The sequence below is a fragment of the Lepus europaeus genome, chromosome 8 (assembly GCF_033115175.1).
Source record: "Lepus europaeus isolate LE1 chromosome 8, mLepTim1.pri, whole genome shotgun sequence".
NCBI lineage: Eukaryota > Metazoa > Chordata > Mammalia > Lagomorpha > Leporidae > Lepus > Lepus europaeus.
Window position 1 is genome coordinate 57,097,696 of NC_084834.1, and position 18,844 is coordinate 57,116,539.

An 18,844-nucleotide genomic window follows, 5' to 3' on the forward strand; every position below is an offset into this window, starting at 1 on the left:
AAGAAGTATTAGCATATACTCAATACACTATTCCTCACCTAAGTAAGTAAAACTGACATTTCCAATCAAAAAATGCACAATATATTAAGTTTTTCTTTTATGTAAGTATCTATTTATTTGAGAGATAGTAAGAGAGAAACAGACAGAAAAAGAGACCTCCCTTGCTCTGATTCACTCCCTAAGTTCCCACAATGACTGGGGCTGGACCAGGCTGAAGCCAGAAGCGTGAAACTCAATCCAGGTCTCCCACATGGGTGATAGGGCCCCAACAACTTGAAGCACGGCTACTGCCTCCAGAGTGCATATTAGCAGGAAACTGGAATCTGGAGTGGAGCTGGAACTCAAACTCAGGCACACACCCAATAAGTGAGGTCAATGTCTCAACCAACTTCTTGAAAGTAAGGCCAAATACTCACCCTCCACAGTCACATATTCTTTTATATATATATATATATATATATATATATATATGTATATGTACAGAAGATCAATTTAGTATATACTAAGTAAAGATTTCAACAGTTTGCACCCACACAGAAACACAAAGTGTAAAGTACTGTTTGAGTACTAGTTATACCATTAATTCACATAGTACAACACATTAAGGACAGAGATCCTACATGGGGTAAGTGCACAGTGACTCCTGTTGTTTATTTAACAATTGACACTCTTGTTTATGGCGTCAGTAATCACCCTGGGCTCTTGTCATGAGTTGCCAAGGCCATGGGAGCCTTTTGAGTTCACCAACTCCGATCTTAACAAATAAAACTTTTAAAAATACTATTAGCAAGGCACTAAGAGAGAAGATAGTACATTCATGGAACAAGACTCCAAATTCTATAAAAACATTAAAAAACAAAACATTAAAAATATGAAAACTTTAAATGTTAATGCTACGTACAATGAAAGATATGTTTTCAGGAAGCCAAGCCATGATGGGATGGGGTGAGAAAAGTAAATTCCAGAGGCCCAACATTCAATTAGTAATAATTTCAAAGAGAACAGAGAAGAAAAAAATCATTAAAGATGTAACATGAAAAATATGTTCCAGAGCTGAATGTTACCACTAACAAGAAACAAAGACTTGCACGAACCACACCATGAAAATCACAGAAGATCCTAAAGGCTTCAGAAGAGAGGAAAAGCCAAGCAAACAGGTCACAGAGAATAAAAGGCCTTTATAATGTTAAATAAAAAAACTACCTCCAAATTATAAGTATTGTTCTATAAACAGCTGAGAGGAGAAGATATTTCAAAACATCCTGCTCCTCAGTTTCTTCCCCTCCGACACACCTCTTCACCAGGACTTTCCACCAAATCATGAGGTGTGCTCAGAAAAGGAGGTGTGAGTAGAAGGGACTTTCTTAACATGATCAAGCCCTAGATGAACACCACACAGCTAACACTACACTCAGTGGTGAAAGCGTAACAGCTTTTCCCTCCAGTCAGGAACTTCGAGACAACATGGGCCAGGAAGTTCTAGTCACAGTAATTAGACATGAAAAAGAAATTTTAAAGGCACCAGGATTAGAATGGGAAAAGTGAAACTATCTGTACTCATGGATAATGTGGCCTATTTTATAGAACCCTCTGGGGCCAGCATTGTGGCATAGTGAGCTAAGTTGCTGCCTGTAATGCCAGTATCCCATATGGGCAACAGTTCATGTTCCGGCTGCTCCACGTCCAATCCAGCTCCCTGCTAATGGCCTGGTAAAGCAGCAGAACATGGCTCATATGTTTAGGTCCCTGTCATCTACATGGGAGATGTGGAGGGGGCTCCTGGTTACTGATTTTGGCCTGGCCTAGCCCCAGTTGTTGTGGCCATCTGGGGAGTGAACCAGTGGATGGAAGCTCTCTGTCTCACCCTCTAACTCTGACTTTCAAATAAATAAATAAATAAATCTTAAAAAAAAAAACCTCCTAAAGAATCCACACATGCACACACAAACTGATTTAATAAATGAACTCACTGAAGTTGCAGGGATTGACTTATTTTTAATAGAAAAAGCCTTTTAAAAGTCTTTCATACACTTATTTGAAAGGAGAGGAACAGAGAGAGAGAGAGAGCAAGTGAGCGAGAGAGAAGAGAGAATAGATATCTTTTATTTGCTGGTACTCCTCAAATGCTTGCAATAGCCAGGGCTGGGCCACGCTGAAGCCAAAAAGCCAGGAGCTCCATCCGTATGTGGCTATCAAGGACCCAAGCACTTCACAGTCACATATTCTTAACCAAAACACAAATCTTGACCATTAATAATCCATCATTGATTTGCCTGATAGCTTTTTAAGCCCTTACAGGTTAATCATATTTTAGGAAATAATAATCAACATTTCTTGAACACTCCTTATATGCTTGTCTGTATAAGTATTATATTCTTTCTTTCATTTACACAAGAAAATTAATAATTATTATAAAATTTAGGTTAAGTATGATAGCTCTCCACTAGCTAAAGCAGGGTTGGCTTTGAAGTAATAATAATATGGAAATCTCAAACAGTAGTTAATTCATCAAAACATCTATTTAATACTTTATTGAGGCCAGCGCCGTGGCTCAATAGGCTAATCCTCTGCCTGCGGCGCCAGCACACCAGGTTCTAGTCCCGGTCGGGGCGCCGGTTTCTGTCCTGGTTGCCCCTCTTCCAGGCCAGCTCTCTGCTGTGGCCCGGGAGTGCAGTGGAGGATGGCCCAAGTTCTTGGGCCCTGCACCCGCATGGGAGACCAGGAGAAGTACCTGGCTCTTGGCTTCGGACCAGCACGGTGTGCCGGCCACAGTGCGCCGGCCGCAGCGGCCATTGGAGGGTGAGCCAACGGCAAAGGAAGACCTTTCTCTCTGTCTCTCTCTCTCTCACTGTCCACTCTGTCAAAAAAAAAAAAAATACTTTATTGAATTATGTAGTTCTAGAAAAATGAATTATTCAGTGTGTAGTATACTTGTGCATATTAGTTAGTGCTTGCATAATCAAGATAATTGCTATCATTCAATTATTGTATTTCATCATTTTTCTAAGCGATCTTATGATCTAAATTTTCTTGTGTTTGTAAAGATAAATGAGCAAATTCATCTGGAAATTTACGTAGTGTTTCAATGTTAAGTGTTCAGCAAATATCCATTTTCATTGTTGCTATTGTTGTTAATTATTCATTCAATAATATTTATTGAGTGCTTTCTATAATCTAGGTACTGTTCTAACAAGTGAGAGATACAAGTATGAGTAAAACAGACAGAAATCCCTGTCCACTCATGAAAAGTGGGAGAAGATTATATAAGACTAGGGCAAAACAATGTTTATCACAAGAATAACTTCTGAATAATGCTTCTGGAGCTAGGCCAGTCTAAAGCTAGGAGCCTGATACTCCATGTAGGTCTCCCACATGAGTGGCAGGACCCAGGCACTTGGGCCTTCTTCCACTACTTTCCCAGGTGAATTAGTAGTAGACTGGATCAGAAGTGGAACTACTAAGACTTGAACTGGCACTCATGTGGGATTCCAGCATTGCAGCCTGAGGCTTAAACCACTGTGCCACAAGGCTGGCCCCCCTTAGTATTTTTAAATTCTGGCCAAAGATGCTATTGGGTTTTAAATTTATGGAGACATTTGAGGACTAGGTACATTTTCTAGTAACTTATACAAGATAACATGGTTGTGAACATCCTGCTGGGTATACTAACCTGAACAGAAGTATAATATTAAAATTGGATAAATGTTCTTTTTGTTAATTTTCTTAAATGTTAATGAATATTGCCTTTCTCTTTCTATCATCTTGGAGCTTGTGTAGACCTGTTAGCAATAGAACTCCTAAAATGCCAATAACTAGTGACTTCGATAAGTCTGTGGAAGGTGCTGGCATTTGGGATAGCAGTCAAGACGAGGCTTACAGAGCACACATCCCACACTGGAGTGCTGGATGCGATTCCTACCTACCCTCCCCATTCCAGCTTCTTGCTAAAGTGGGGCTTGAGAGACAGTGAATGATGGTTCAAATAGTGGGGTCCTTGCCAATGATGTGGGAGACATGGATTTAGTTCCATCTCCTAGCTTCAGCGGGACCCCAATGCAGACATTTGGAGAGTAAACCAGCAGATAGAAGATTCTCTCTCTCTCTTTCTCTCTCTCTCTCTTTCTCTTCCCCCTTCTCTCTCTGCCTTTCAAGTAAATAATATAATTTAATGGAAGAAAATGTTTACTTTGTGGAAACTGGAGTTAAAAGACAATTTATTTTCATGTGAACAATTTTGAAATCAAGGCACCTGAGGTGTCTTCAAAAAGTAAATGAAAAAATGCATGTTTAAAAACATTATCTAATTCCACAATGCATATTTGAGTTGAATTATAAATGAGTAGCTTTTTCTTTAATTTTTGTATGTATATGAGAGATAGAAAGACAATTAGAAATAGGTAAATATATATAGAGAACTCCCATCCATTTATTAACTCCCCAAGTGCCCGCCACTGCAGAAACTGGGCACAGCCAAGGTCAGGAGCCAGGAACTCAATCCCCTTCTGTCAATTGGGTGATGGGAATCCAATCACTTGAGCCATTGCCACTGCCTCCCATGCTCTGCTTTAGTGGGAAGCTGGAATCAGAAGAATTAGGTATTGATTGACTCCAGTTATCCAAATGTGGGATACAAGCATCTTAATCACTAGGTCACATCTGTCTAGAAAATGTGTATTAAGAAAAGACTGTGCATATATTTCCAATTTTTTGCCTCAAAATAAAATTATATTTTAACCCCCATTTTACCCTAAAATTTTTGAAATTTCTTTGTTGCATGGCTGTGGTGCAAGGCCTTTACAGCAGGTTATAAGGGAGATCTCTGGAACCAAAGGAAGTACACAACTCTTCATAAAATTGCAGATGTTTATGTCTGTGATGACATTGAATTCTTTTTGCACAAGAGTATGATTTTTTGATGTGATTTTGAATTCAATTTGCTAGTATTTTGTTGAGAATCTTTACCCCTCTGTTCATTAAGGAAATAGGTCTGGCGTTTTCCATTCATGTTGTGTCTTTGGTTTTCGTATCAAAGTAATGTTGGCTTCATAAAAAAAGGTTTGGCAGAGTTCCATCCTGTGCAATACTTTGGAATAGATTGAAGAATATTGGAGTTACTTCCTCTTTGTATGCTTTGTAGAATTCAGTAGTAAAGTCATCAGGTTCTGGACTTTCTCTTGATGGAAGACTTTTGATTCCTGTTTAAATCACATTGCTTGTTATGGATCTTTTTAGGTTGTCTATATCTCCTTGACTTTATCTTGGTGAGTTATATTAATCCAAGAATTTATCCATTTTTTTGAGGTTTTCCAGTTCATTATCATATAGTTCTTTATAGTAGTTTCTTATGGTCATTTGTTTTTCAGTGATGTCGGTTGTAATGTCTCCTTTTTCATCTCTAATTTTATTTATTTGAATATTTTCTGTTTTTCTTTATTAATCTGGCTAGAATTTTATCTGTTTTATCTTCTCAAAAAAGCCAACTTTTTGTTTTGTTGATGTTTTAAAATTTTTTTCTTAGTTTCAATTTCATTTATTTCTGCTTTGATCCTTATTATTTCTTGCCTCCTGCTGATTTGGGGTTTGGTTTGTTCTTGTTTTTCTGTCTTCAAGATGCATCATTAGAAGGGGAGAGGGAGCGGGAAAGGGGAGGGTTGTAGGTGGGAGGGGAGTTATGGGGGGGAAGCCATTGTAATTCATAAGCTATACTTTGGAAATTTATATGCATTAAATAAAAGTTTAAAAAAAAAGATGCATCATTAGATCTTTAATTTGAGAAATTTCTTTTTTTAACATAAGCACTTAATGCTATAAACTTCTCTCTTATTACTGTTTTTGCTGTATCCCACAGGTTTTGATATGTTGGGTTTTCATCTTCATTTATTTCAAGAAAACTTTTTATTTCGTTTTTAATTTCTTCAATGACCCATTTATCGTTCAGTGGCATGTTGTTTAATTTCCAAGTATTTATGAATGTTGTATTGTTCTTGTTGCTGATTTCTGGATTTATTGCCTTATGGTTTGAGAAGACACGTGGTATGATTTTAATCTTTTAAATTTGAAGACACTTGATTTGTGGCCTAATATGTGGTCTATCCTAGAAAATGTTCCATGTGCTGATGAGAATAATACGTATTCTGTAGCAATTTTGTAAAGTTTCCTGTAAATGTCTGTTAGGTCCATTTGCTCAGTAGTATGTTTCAGCTCTGATGTGCCTTTATTGGCTTTCTGTCTGGATGACCTGTCCCTGGATGAAGGTGGGGTGTTGATGTCACCTAATGTCATTGTATTTGAGTCTATCTCTTCCTTTAGGTCTAATAGTCTTGCTATATATATCTAGTAGGTTTGTATTAAGTGCACATGCATTTATGATTGTTATGTCTTCTTGATTAATGGAGCCTTTTATCAAAATATTATGTCCTTCTTTATCTCTTTTTACAGTTTTTTACAGTCCTGGCTTCTCCTTTTCCTGTCCAGCTCTCTTCTGTGGCCTGGGAAAGTGGTAGAAGATGGCCCAAGTCCTTGGGCCCCTGCAGCCGCGTGGGAGACCCAGAAGAAGCTCCTGGCTCCTGGCTTCAGATAGGCACAGCTCCGGCCCTTGCAGCCAACTGGGGAGTGAAACTGCAGATAGACGACCTCTCTCTCTCCCTCTCTTTCTTTCTGCCTCTTCCTCTCTATATAACCCTGTCTTTCAAATAAATAAATGAATAAATCTTAAGGAAAATAATTTTGGTTGGAAATTTTTTTTTAAGACCTTGAATATATCATCTCACTCTTTTGTCCTTTAGAATTTGCACTGAGAACTCTAATGTTAATCTAATTGGTTTGCTTTATATATAATTTGATGCTTTTCTCTTGTCTTTAACTTTTGAAAATTTGACAACAATATGCATTGGAGGAGAACTTTGTGGGGGTTCTGGAGCTCTGCTTGGGGTTCTTTGAGCTTCTTATATTTTAACAAAGTTTGAGTATGAGAATAGAAGTCAAAATAAATTATTAGTAGCTTTGCATATAACCAATAATGTTTTCAATTATTTTAGTTTCTTTGAAAATGTAATATAGACTATATTCTGGAAACATTACACATTTTCCATATTGTAAGATTTTAAATAGCAAAGAAAATTAAGCTTAAAATTATTTTCAGCAAGTATAACAGAATCTGTGAACTTGACAAGAGGATGATGTTGAAAATTATTGTTAAAAATATGTGATATTTGTCCACCTTATATAAATAAAACATTTTTAAAAAAATCTAGATGGTAACCTTCATGGTACTGAGATTTGTAGAATTTTGTATTGAAGTAAAATCATTTATTGGAAATTAAACCATTCTAGTAAAAGTCTATGCAATTTTATACATTTTGGTCATTAAAATAGTGTGTGGTTTTTTAGACTATTTGGTTAAGAAATCTGAAATGCTGAATCGTATATGTCATTGATCATGTATATGTTATTGTTTATATAGAGTGTATATTTTATTGTTTTTGAACTTCTTGAATCCAGAGTGAATGCTTTCATGAAGACATCCTGAAAGAATACTGATTCTTAGCCAGCCAGCTAAGAGAGAGGAAAGAACTCTGCTTGTATGCAGTTTGGAAAGGAATCACCTCAATTTTCTTTTGAAAGTAATCCACTGAAGATGGGGTAGGATATGATAGGATGTGGTGGGAATTGGATTCAAGGAAACAGCAACTGGGAGACAGTTGGTCATGGAGGTCAGGACTACACTCCATCAACTTCTCTTATCAACTGTATCTAAGTTCTTCAGCTCCATAGAATTCTTAGGGAAATTTATTTTCAGAAACTGTTTCAGAAATCCCTCCCGCCCCGAGAAAACACTGACAATCTGTCCAAGCTTCAGAATCAGCTTCATACCACTTTGTAAATTTGACATCCAAATTTGTCTATGTCCTTACAAATGTTGTGAGCTGTAGGAATACTGGCAGACACCAGTATGAGTCCTGGCTATGTCTCTCAAGGTTTAAATTTAATGTGGATTTATGAAACCTACAAGCTAAGGATGGGCTTGAATGATTTAGAATAGAGATGAAAGACCAAAATTGGAGTGCTCTAAAAATAAGTTTATTAAAAATCCATCAATGTTGCATTTATTACCTAAGAAATTTACTTCATATTTAGTTTAAATCCACTCAAATCTTCATTACCAGATTAACTCCACAAAGATATTACATTTTACAAATTCCAAGAGATTAAAAGGGGACAATTAGGCTGAAGAAAGAAATGCGATATAACTTGACACTTGTTTTTCACAGAGGACCAGGTTTTCAAAGAGATATTTTTGGTAAAATATCGTTAGAAATGGACTTAATATCAGAGCCCATGTTCCTAGTCAACTTATTATGATATGAGTGAGTTAATGGCTTTGAAATGTGAATAGCCCTATTTATTGGCAAGGTCTGATAAAAGGTCCCTAGAGTGCTTTAAAATATTTCTTAATATTTTGTTCCAACTATATTCTTTTGAAGCAGGTGATTGACCAACTGTCAATTATTCTTAGTGATGAAAGGCAGGGGTGGTAGAAAATTGAAATCTTATAAGTAGATAAGGCATGCAATTTAGCTATTAACTTTATATTGAGAATCATGGTCAAGAGTACACATTTAAGGTGTGTACTCTCCACATCTAGTAATGTGATTTTGGTTTTCAACTTCATTATCCAAAAACATTAAATAGTAACACATCTTACCTCCTTACAAGATCATTGGGAAGATCAGAAGCAAATGTATTTTGTAAGCAATTAGCTGCATCTGTTGCATTTGGTAATCAAATCATACACATAAGTGTATGTGTCCATGCATATATAAGAAAATGCTCCCCATTAAACTATTCATCAGAATGACATTTTGCTCTTTTTTATTCCTGTTTCACTGACAATGATGGAAGTGCTTGGGAGCAGAGACTTGAACAATCTACAGTAATTATGATTCATTAAAGTAATAGAATGGACTGAATTTTCTTTGGACAGAATCAGAAAATCTGTGGCTTCAGAGAACCATTAAAATCACATCATAATCTAATGTTATTGACAATAGTAAAATATATGAGGCTAATATATCTTTAAAATATCATTTGACTTTTGTATTCCTCATTTAACAAGAAGGCTGTATCGTAGTTGGACCAGAGGCTTGGATGGGGTGATGTGAATTTAAGTCACTACATAGGATGCCTGGATTCTATATTGGAATGCCTGGGTTCCATTCCTGGCTCTTCTTCCAATTCCAGCTTCCTGATAATGTGCATCGTGAGAGGTAGCAGGTGACTGCTTAAGTACAGGAGATCCGGCTACCCACATGAGAGATCTAGATTGAGTTGCCAGTTTCTGAACCTGAGCAGGCCCAGCCCAGCTATTAGGGGCATTTAAGGAGTTAACCAACGGACGGACAATTCTCTGTCTCTTTGTCTCTCTCTGTCTCTCTCTCTCTACCTTTTGAATAAAATGAAAAAAATTGGCTATAAAAATACACATAACTTATTTTTTAAATGCCCTATTTCACCAGTTTGAGTTTAGTTTATACTTTGAGAAGGATGAATGTTATGGGTTGAATTGTATCTCCCCAAAATTCACATGTTGATGTTCTAAACCCTGATAACTCAGATTGTGTCCTTATTTGGAGATGGAGTTCTTTTTAGATGTAATTAGTTGGGATAAAGTCATATGCAGCAGGGTGGATATCTACTCCAACACAACTGATGTCCTTCTAAGGCACCGACACACAGGGACAGTGCCATGAGTGGATGGAAGCTGAAATCTGCCCTGACAAAGGGCAGTGAATGCCAAAGATGGTCCACAGACCTAGGATAGGTCCTCCTCACAGCCCTCAGATGAAACCAAGCCTGCAACATCTTGATCTCAGACTTCTCACCTCCTGAACTATTAGACCGTACGTTTCTGTTGGTTAAGTTCCCAGTTTGTGGTACTAGAAAACCAGTACAATGTATTAAAAAACAAATTCAGAAATAAGAACTTACTGATTCCAGCAATATACCAGAGTTATTAACTTTGAGAATTTGAGAGGATCTTAGAGTTTTCCTGGCTCAACTTCCTTGTTCTGCTGCTGAGGAAAGGAGTCCCAGAAATACCTCTAGAGATACAAGGTAATATTTGAAAACACAAGTGCCTTCCATTCCTGGACCTCTCCTTTCAGTTGCTTGCCATGATTTGGAGGCAACTGAAGTCAAGAAATATTACCAATAAAATGCACAAAACAGATGAATGTATCTGATATTCAGATTAGACAAAAAATAAAATCACTTTTCTGGAATGTCAAGGAAAATTTAACAGAGGAAGCAGATCGTGGGTGTGTATTGTGTGTGTGGTCTTTTCTGTTTCTTCTTCATCTGGGGTTTTGAAGGACTAGCCAAATTGGTAGGCAGAGTGGTGACAGGAGGACATTTCTGAGGGGGAAAATGGCAGCCACACGCTGGGTGGTGCAGGAACCCACGGGGCATGTGTGGAAAAGGTGAGAGAGCAGTACTGTTGGAGAGAGTGCCTAAGGAAGTTTATCGCTAAATAAAACTGAAAAGATGGCAAAGGCCAGGCTGCCAAGAGTCACACACCAGGGAAGGAGGGCCATGCTGTATGGATAGTGACACTGGGCCTTGCTGGGTGAGGGAATTTCCTTTGATTTGGGGCCCAGGTGTCCCATCTGTCAGAATTGATTACTTTTCTCCCTGGTAGGAGGTCTTTGTCCATGGGTAATTGAGACCTGATTAGAACAGCATCTGGGAATGCCAATAATTTTTTGCCTGCTTTTAATTCCTCTAACTTGTTTTAATGAATGCATGTGTGCTTATGCTGGTACTTGCAAAAGAGACAGACATCTAAGTGAAGCCCCAAATTATTACTCTTTTGTTCTGAAAGAATCAATCTATTCTAGTTGAACTCAGGCCTATCTGGGTTTTAAAATACTATGGAAACCATCAGAAGAATTGCAATTTTGAATGCCATATGTTTTTTGAAGCACTCCATTTATTGTAACTTCACTATTCCCCAGGGGTAGAAGTGATTCTTGAAGGAGATTATATCTGCTTTTCCTTGGACATGTCTAAGAGTTAAGAGAAGTTTTACATTTTGCAAACGCTCATTAATAGCCATTTTTATGAGACATGCATTAGGAATTCTTACAATGTCAACATGTAAATTTTATTCTTGGTGTACTGTTCTTGCAAGCAGTTAGTATAAGCCACTTAGATCCTGTGGCGATGACTGCAGAGTGGTGGTGACATTTTTTCATACACACACATGTCATCACAAAGTGAAATGTGAATGACTTTATTGTATCTTAAGCTGCTCTGTAAAGAAAGTGACTATTTTTCAAATCAAGGATTGAGCAAACTCAAGGTACAGCAATAACGCCAATCTTGGTAAACCTATCTGTCCTGCCTCATCCTTACTCATTCAAATTATTAAAGATTTTATAAAGATAAATTTACTTTAATTATTTTCAGACTACTTATTTTTGCTATGGTCTAAATGTTTGTGACAGCACCCTTTGCCCCCCCCCCCCCCAATTCCTGTGTTGGAATCCTAACCCCTAAAGTGATGGTAGTAGGAGGTGTGGCCTTTGGGAAGGAATTAGATTATGAGGGATTCATGTTCTTACAGAAGAGGCCCAAGAGGGACCCCCTACCCTTCCCACCATGTGAGGACCCAGCTAGAAGATGCCACTTAGGAGTTGGAAAGCAGGCCCTCAGCAGACAATGAATCTGCCATCACCATGATCTTGAACTTTTCAGCCTCTAGAACTGTGAAGAATAAATTTCTGTTGTCTAAAAGCTACTCAGTTTATGGCATTTTGTTACAGCACACTAAATGAACCAAAATAGCACATACATATGGATTAATTCAAACAAACATTCCCATCATACATCAATAATTGCACTGGAAGATATGTCCAGCTGTTAAGGTCATATATTTTTCTAGACATTATCTCTTTGCTGCTTCTCCACTGGTACATTGTATTTTAAGATATATTTGATGACTCTTTGGAATGAATTATGTACCTCAAGCACTTGCATCTAACTCAAATTAAGGCAGTTCATAAATAATTGAGAATAAATTTAGTCCCAAATGTTTATCTCTAAGTTACAGATGTTTTCTTTCCCTCATTTTTCTGTCTTAGATGCATTAGATTTCTTTTTAACTTTATAATCAGAGTTAAATAAATAAACGCTTCCATTGGGAAAATCATGGACTTTCACCAGCTGCAAACTTCACTGCATTGGTAAATTTATGTTTATTCTGCAGTAAAACAATAATGCATGGCTCTGGCCTGAATTCACAGCTAGAATTTAATCTGTTTAATTGGGCAAGTTCAGTCTGAGGTCCTTCTATCCTTCATAAAACTGTACTCTGGCAGTTTACGATTCCAACAAACCTCCAAGAGTGAGTTATGGTTTGGTGCCCAAACTGGGAGTATCCACAGCATTATTCAGAAAGTAATATCCCAGCTGGGGGCACTGTACCTTTTTACAATGGGATATTTAATTTTACTGTGCCTAGAAATATTTTTCAAAGAGACAAAAAAAATGTTTTTTCAAAGACTTTTACTTCTTTTCTCTTGTTTCCTAAGATAATTACTGTAGTAATGTTACAGTTTCTTTTGGTAGAAAACCAAGAATTTTAAACTTGTCAGTTGAGTTTTAAAGAGAAATAAAAATTACATACAGGTTACAGGTTAATTAGTTATATTTGAAGTTAGGTCTTGGGTTCTCTTCCATCTTCTTGGTCAAATGTTTCTCAGACAGATGGAAAGGTAGACTGTCAACCCACAAATTAGGCACATTCTCATAAAAAAATCTTAAATACCACTGTGCTTGCTCAGTTTGCATTGCATAGAAAGACAAGGTAACAGACTAGTTTTTAGTTTCTACTATAAGCAAGCACAGTGCTCTGTGTGAGACTAATAATGATTCATTCAATTCTCTCTCTTTCTCTATACAGATATGCATATGTACATGCATATATAATATTCTGTAAAAAGCAAACTAATGTTCAAAAATAATAAATGTTTCATCAGTATAGAACTGGAAGCTTCATTTTAAATCTCTAAAATTATATAATACAAAAATTCATTCTCCTAGTAAAACCTGAAATACTATGGGTAAAGCCAAAATTCCTTTAAATACTACCTCTGATCCTGGTACTCTCTGCTCTTTCCTTGAGATAAACTATTTTAAGCATACAATTATATTTTTAGACATTTAAATCTTCTGCTTACATCTATGTACCCATAAGAATATATAGCATGGTCTCATATGTTATTTTTCATGCAGGTAATATGCAATGCAAATAATTATACTGTATCACATTTTGCTTTTCTATTCTTCTATGGGGGAATTTCCAATTGCAATTGAAATGAATACATGGCAATATTCTGTTTCTGTGCATGTAGAATATTTCAGTAGAACTACTGTCTCAATGAGAATGTGTGTATATAGGTTTAATAGATACAGCTCAATACCCCCCCAAAAAAATTGGTGTTCACAGTTTTAATTATACAGCAGTGCATGACAGCACCTTTTTCCTAAATACCTCACCAACATTTGAGTGGGGTTCAGCTTGTAGGGCTTTTTGCTCTGATAAGATGCAAAATGTTATGTCACTGTGGTTTCAATTTATTTTACTCTGATTACTATAGAGGCAAACAATCTTTTCATTGGTCATTTTTTTCTCTATTAAGTACTTTTTCTTTTTTTTTCTATTAAGTACTTTTTCATTTTCTTCATTTTTTCTTTCAGATATGTATTGCTTCCCTACTGATATACTGCAAATATTTTTCTTCATCTAAGTTTTATCTTTCAACATTTAAATGATCTCTTCAATTTTTCAGAATTGTTACTTTAGATGTGCTCTCTCCTATCAAGTTTTTACATGTTTAAAATATTTTATTCCTTATGAAGTTTTTATTAACTACAAGGTCATTGATATAGTCTTATTTATTTTATCCTGGTAATCTTAAAATTCTGACTGTTATGCATGCTAAGGTTATCTGATGGTCTGAAGTGTCTATTGAAATATTTTCCATTTCCTTGAGATTACCAAATAGTGCAAGGCTAACAGTGGAGACAGATCCTTATAGAGAACAAAGTTACAATTTTTCCAAGGTTAAAGAAGAGCCTTTACCAATGAGCTATATGAGAGGGAATTTAGAAAGGGGCAGCATTTGTCAGAAAATGTTCTGTGTGTTTACAAGGACAGCATTTTTTTTTAATTGCAAAGGTTGAGGGCAGTGACAGAGATATGTTTACTGAAATTTAAGAGTATACGTGAACATAAAGACCAAAGTCAATTTCTTGTCTGAAGACTAAAGAAAAGACAACTTCTTTCTTGCTTGTTATGAAAGGCCCAAAATGCAAAATGTATCTGGAAGAGCCACACCAACCCGCTGTTCTCTTGTGACACTTTGAATATCCAGAAGAGGACTGCAGTGGTTTCCTATGAATTTACCTGGGAGAGGGAGACCAAGGCTATAGGATCTTCCAGGTGGCCCTTAGCCAAACCATAGTAAGTCCAACACAGAAATAGTTGTTGGCAGGTGAACCCCAAGTGAGTGCTGCAAGGAGCAGGGATGCCCCTCTAAGGTGGTAGTGGGAGGCAGCTCAGGGAAAGCTGAAACAGTTTTTAAGAAAACCACACTCAGACCAGACCAGTCAGAGCATGGCTACTGGAAGAGAATTGCTTGTGCCTCTTTGCTATGCTTGCTATACAGAAAAAGGCTAGCACAAGGATTTAGAGTTGGAGGAAGAGATGGCTATCCAAATAGAGAATCTGTTTTAAATGACATATCACTACTTGTGTTCTTTTCATATGTTGATTGATTGTATTTGGCAACGTACTGATGCATTTTTTTAACTTTTATTTAATAAATATAAATGTCCAAAATACAGCTTATGAATTACAATGGCTTTTCCCTCCCCATAATTTCCCTCCCACCTGCACCCCTCCCATCTCCCGCTCCCTCTCCCATTCCATTCACATCAAGATTCATTTCCAATTATCTTTATATACAGAAGATCAATTTAGTATATATTAAGTAAAGATTTCAAGTTTGCACCCACACAGAACATAAAGTATAAAATACTGTTTGAGTACTAGTTATAGCATTAATTCACATTAAACAACACATTAAGGACAGAGATCCTACATGAGGAGTAAGTGCACAGTGACTCCTGTTGTTGACTTAACAAATTTACACACTTGTTTATGGCCTCAGTAATCTCCCTAGGCTCTTGTCATGAGTTGCCAAGGCTATGGAAGTCTTTTGAGTTCTCCGACTCCGATCTTATTTAGACAAGGTCATAGTCAAAGTGGAAGCTGCAATAAACATTAAGGTGCAGACAGCTTTTTTGTTTGCCAATTTAATTTCCTTTGGGTAAATTCAAAGGAGTGGGATGGCTGGGTTGTATGGTAAGGTTATATTCAGGTTTCTGAGGAATCTCCAGACTGACTTCCATAGTGGCTTTACCAGCTTGCATTCCCAGCAACAGTACGTTAGTGTCCCTTTTTCCCCACATCCTCGCCAGTATCTGTTGTTGGTAGATTTTTGTATGTGAGCCATTCTAACCAGGGTGAGGTGAAGCCTCATTGCGGTTTTGATTTGCATTTCCCTGATTGCTAGAAGGTAAAGGAAGAAAACCTCACAGTAAAAGATCACAGGAAGTTCAAAACATATATTAGAAAATATTTTTGGGAAAATGGCAGGGCAAAGTTACTACTTATCAATAGTCACATTGAACGTTAATGACCTCAACTCTCCAGTTAAAAGACACAGATTGGCTGAGTGGATTAAGGAACAAAGCCCATCTATTTGCTGCTTACAAGAAACACATCTTTCCAACAAAGATGCATACAGACTGAAAGTGAAAATTTGGAAAAAGATATTCCATGCCAACAGAAATGAAAAAAGAGCGGCATATCCATCTTAATATCAGACAATATAAACTTTAACACAAACACTGTTAAGAGAGACAAAGAGGGGCACTATATAAGGGATCAATTCAACAGGAAGATGTAACTATTATCAGTGTATATGCACCTAATTATAGGGCACTGGTTTATTTAAAAGATTTGTTAAGGGACACAAAGGGAGACTTAGACTCCAATACAATAATACTGGGGGACTTCAATACTCCCCTCTCAGAAATAGACAGTTCAATAGGACAGAAGTTCAACAAGGAAACAGTAGATTTAAATGACACTATAACCCACATGGATCTAAAAGATATCTACAGAACTTTTCATCCTACACTTAAAGAATTTACATTCTTCTCAGCAATACATGGAACCTACTCTAGGATTGACCACATACTAGGCCATAAAGCAAGTCTCAGCAAATTCAAAAGAATTAGAATCATACGATGCAGCTTCTCAGACCACAGTGGAATGAAGTTGGAAAGTAGCAACTCAGGTATCCCTAGAGCATATGCAAACACATGGAGACTGAACAACATGCTCCTGAATGAACAATGGGTCATAGAAGAAATCAAAAGAAAAATCTGAAACTTTCTGGAAGTAAATGAGGATAACAGCACAACATACCAAAACTTATGGGATATAGCAAAAGCAGTGTTAAGAGGAAAGTTTATATCAATAGTTTACATCAAGAAATTGGAAAGGCACCAAATAAATGAGCTTTCAAGTCATCTCAAGGATCTAGAAAAACTGCAATAAACCAGACCCAAATCTAGTAGGGGAGGAGAAATAATTAAAATCAGAGAAGAAATCAACCGGATGCATTTTTAAAAAAAGATTTAATTTCTTTATTTGAAAGGCAGAGTTACAGCGAGGCAAGGAGAGAGTCTTCCATCTGCTGGTTCACACCCTAAACGGCTAGAACAGCTGAAGCTGGGCCTATCTGAAGCCAGGAGCCAAGAGCTTCATCCTGGTCTCCCATGTGGGTGCAGGAGCCCAAGCACTTGGCCCATCCTAGGCCATAGCAGAGAACTGGATCAGAAGTGGAGTAGCCAGGACTCAAACTGGAGCCCATCTGGGATGCCCACACTGCAGGCAGCAGCTTTACCTGCTACACCCCCATGCGGACCCCACTGATGCATTATTTAGGAGCTTCCTATTCATGTTCAAACATGGAATTAAACTATAATCTTATATTTGTTCAGTGCTATTATCCACTTTTGCTCTCAAGATCTTGTAAACTGTGAGTTTAAATGAGCAGATTGAGTATTTTTCCAAATTCTGTGCCTATTTACACAAAAAGGATTGTCTGCTTCTTGACCTTCAATGCTCCTTGAGTACAATGACTTTTGTGTAAATAAATCATTAACAACCTATTGAACTTATTTTATTGCTATTCTGTTGGTTTTTCTACTATTTCCTGAATGAATTTATATTTCCCTGGAAAAATCATCCAGTTTACGTAGATAAGGTGTTCAAATTCATTGGTACAAAACTGCTGATGATAGTACCTAAAATATAAAAACTTTATAAAATTTGTTGAATTAGTAATATTTCCCACTTTTTTATTTTATTTTTATTTTAGTTTTATATTATTCTATTTTTATTCTTTTTTATTCTATCTAGTTATATCATCATATTTTTCTTGACTGCAATTGTCTGACATTTGCCTCTTAGATTTTTTCAAACACCATCATTTATTTTAATCAATTCTAGTCATTTTATTGTTTTGTGTTTTATTACTTTATCCTTTTTATGATTATTGTGTCCTTTCTTACACTTTCCTTGGATTTTTTAAATATCCTTTCTTGTCTCTTGCTTCCTGAAAATAACATACAGCTCAGTTCTTTTGTTTTCTTCCTTTCTTAAAATAGTAAAGGCTCTGTAATTTTCCAGTTAATTACCACTTTGCTTCCACCCTTATGGATTTTGCTTTGTAGTGTTTTCAAACAAATATGTGATTATAATTTATTTTAAATTTTATTGCTGTGTAAAATATATTAGATCAATGTGACAGAATTCAGATTTTTGTTTTTTATTTTAAGATTAACACACATTCTAGTCAGTTTTACTCCTGGCTCTTACAATAAGGGCACTGTATTGAGATTATTCCTTTAGGGGGCCATGCTTAGCCTTTTTTTTTTTTTTTTAAGACTTATTCGTGATTCAAAAAACAGAGCATTGGGGATGAGGGGAGGAAGAGGACAATGAAAGAGAGAGAGATTTTCCTACCCACTGATTCACTCCACAAATGGCCAGAACAGCCAGGTGTGTGCTAGGCTGAAGCCAGGAGCCCAGAACTCCATCTGGTTCTTCCAAGTGGATGGCAAGGGTCCAAGGACTTGGACCATCTTCTGCTGCTTTCACTGGCGCATTATCAGGAAACTGGATTGGAAGCAGAGCAGCTGGGACTCAAACACTCTGATATGGGATACAGGTGTCACAAGTAGTGTCTTAAGCCAGTGCTCCACATTGGCCTCTGGCCTTCATTTTTTTAATTAATTAATTTATTTATTTTTATTTATTTATTATTTATTTTTTAAATTTATTTGACAGGTAGAGTTACAGACGGTAAGAGAGACAGAGAGAAAGGTCCTCCCTCCGCTGGTTCACTCCCCAAAAATGAAGGCCAGGGGCTGGCGCCATGGCTCGGTTGATCCTCCACCTGTGGCGCCGGCATCTCATATGGGTGCCGGGTTCTGGTCCCAGATGCTCCTCTTCTAGTCTAGCTCTCTGCTGTGGCCCAGGAGGGCAGTGGAGGATGGCCCAGGTGCTTGGGCCCTGTACCCGCATGAGAGACCAGGAGGAAGTGCCTGGCTCCTGGCTTCGGATCAGCGCGGCTCTGTCACGGCCATTTGAGAAGTAAACCAACAAAAGGAAGACCTTTCTGTCTCTCTCTCTCACTGTCTGTAA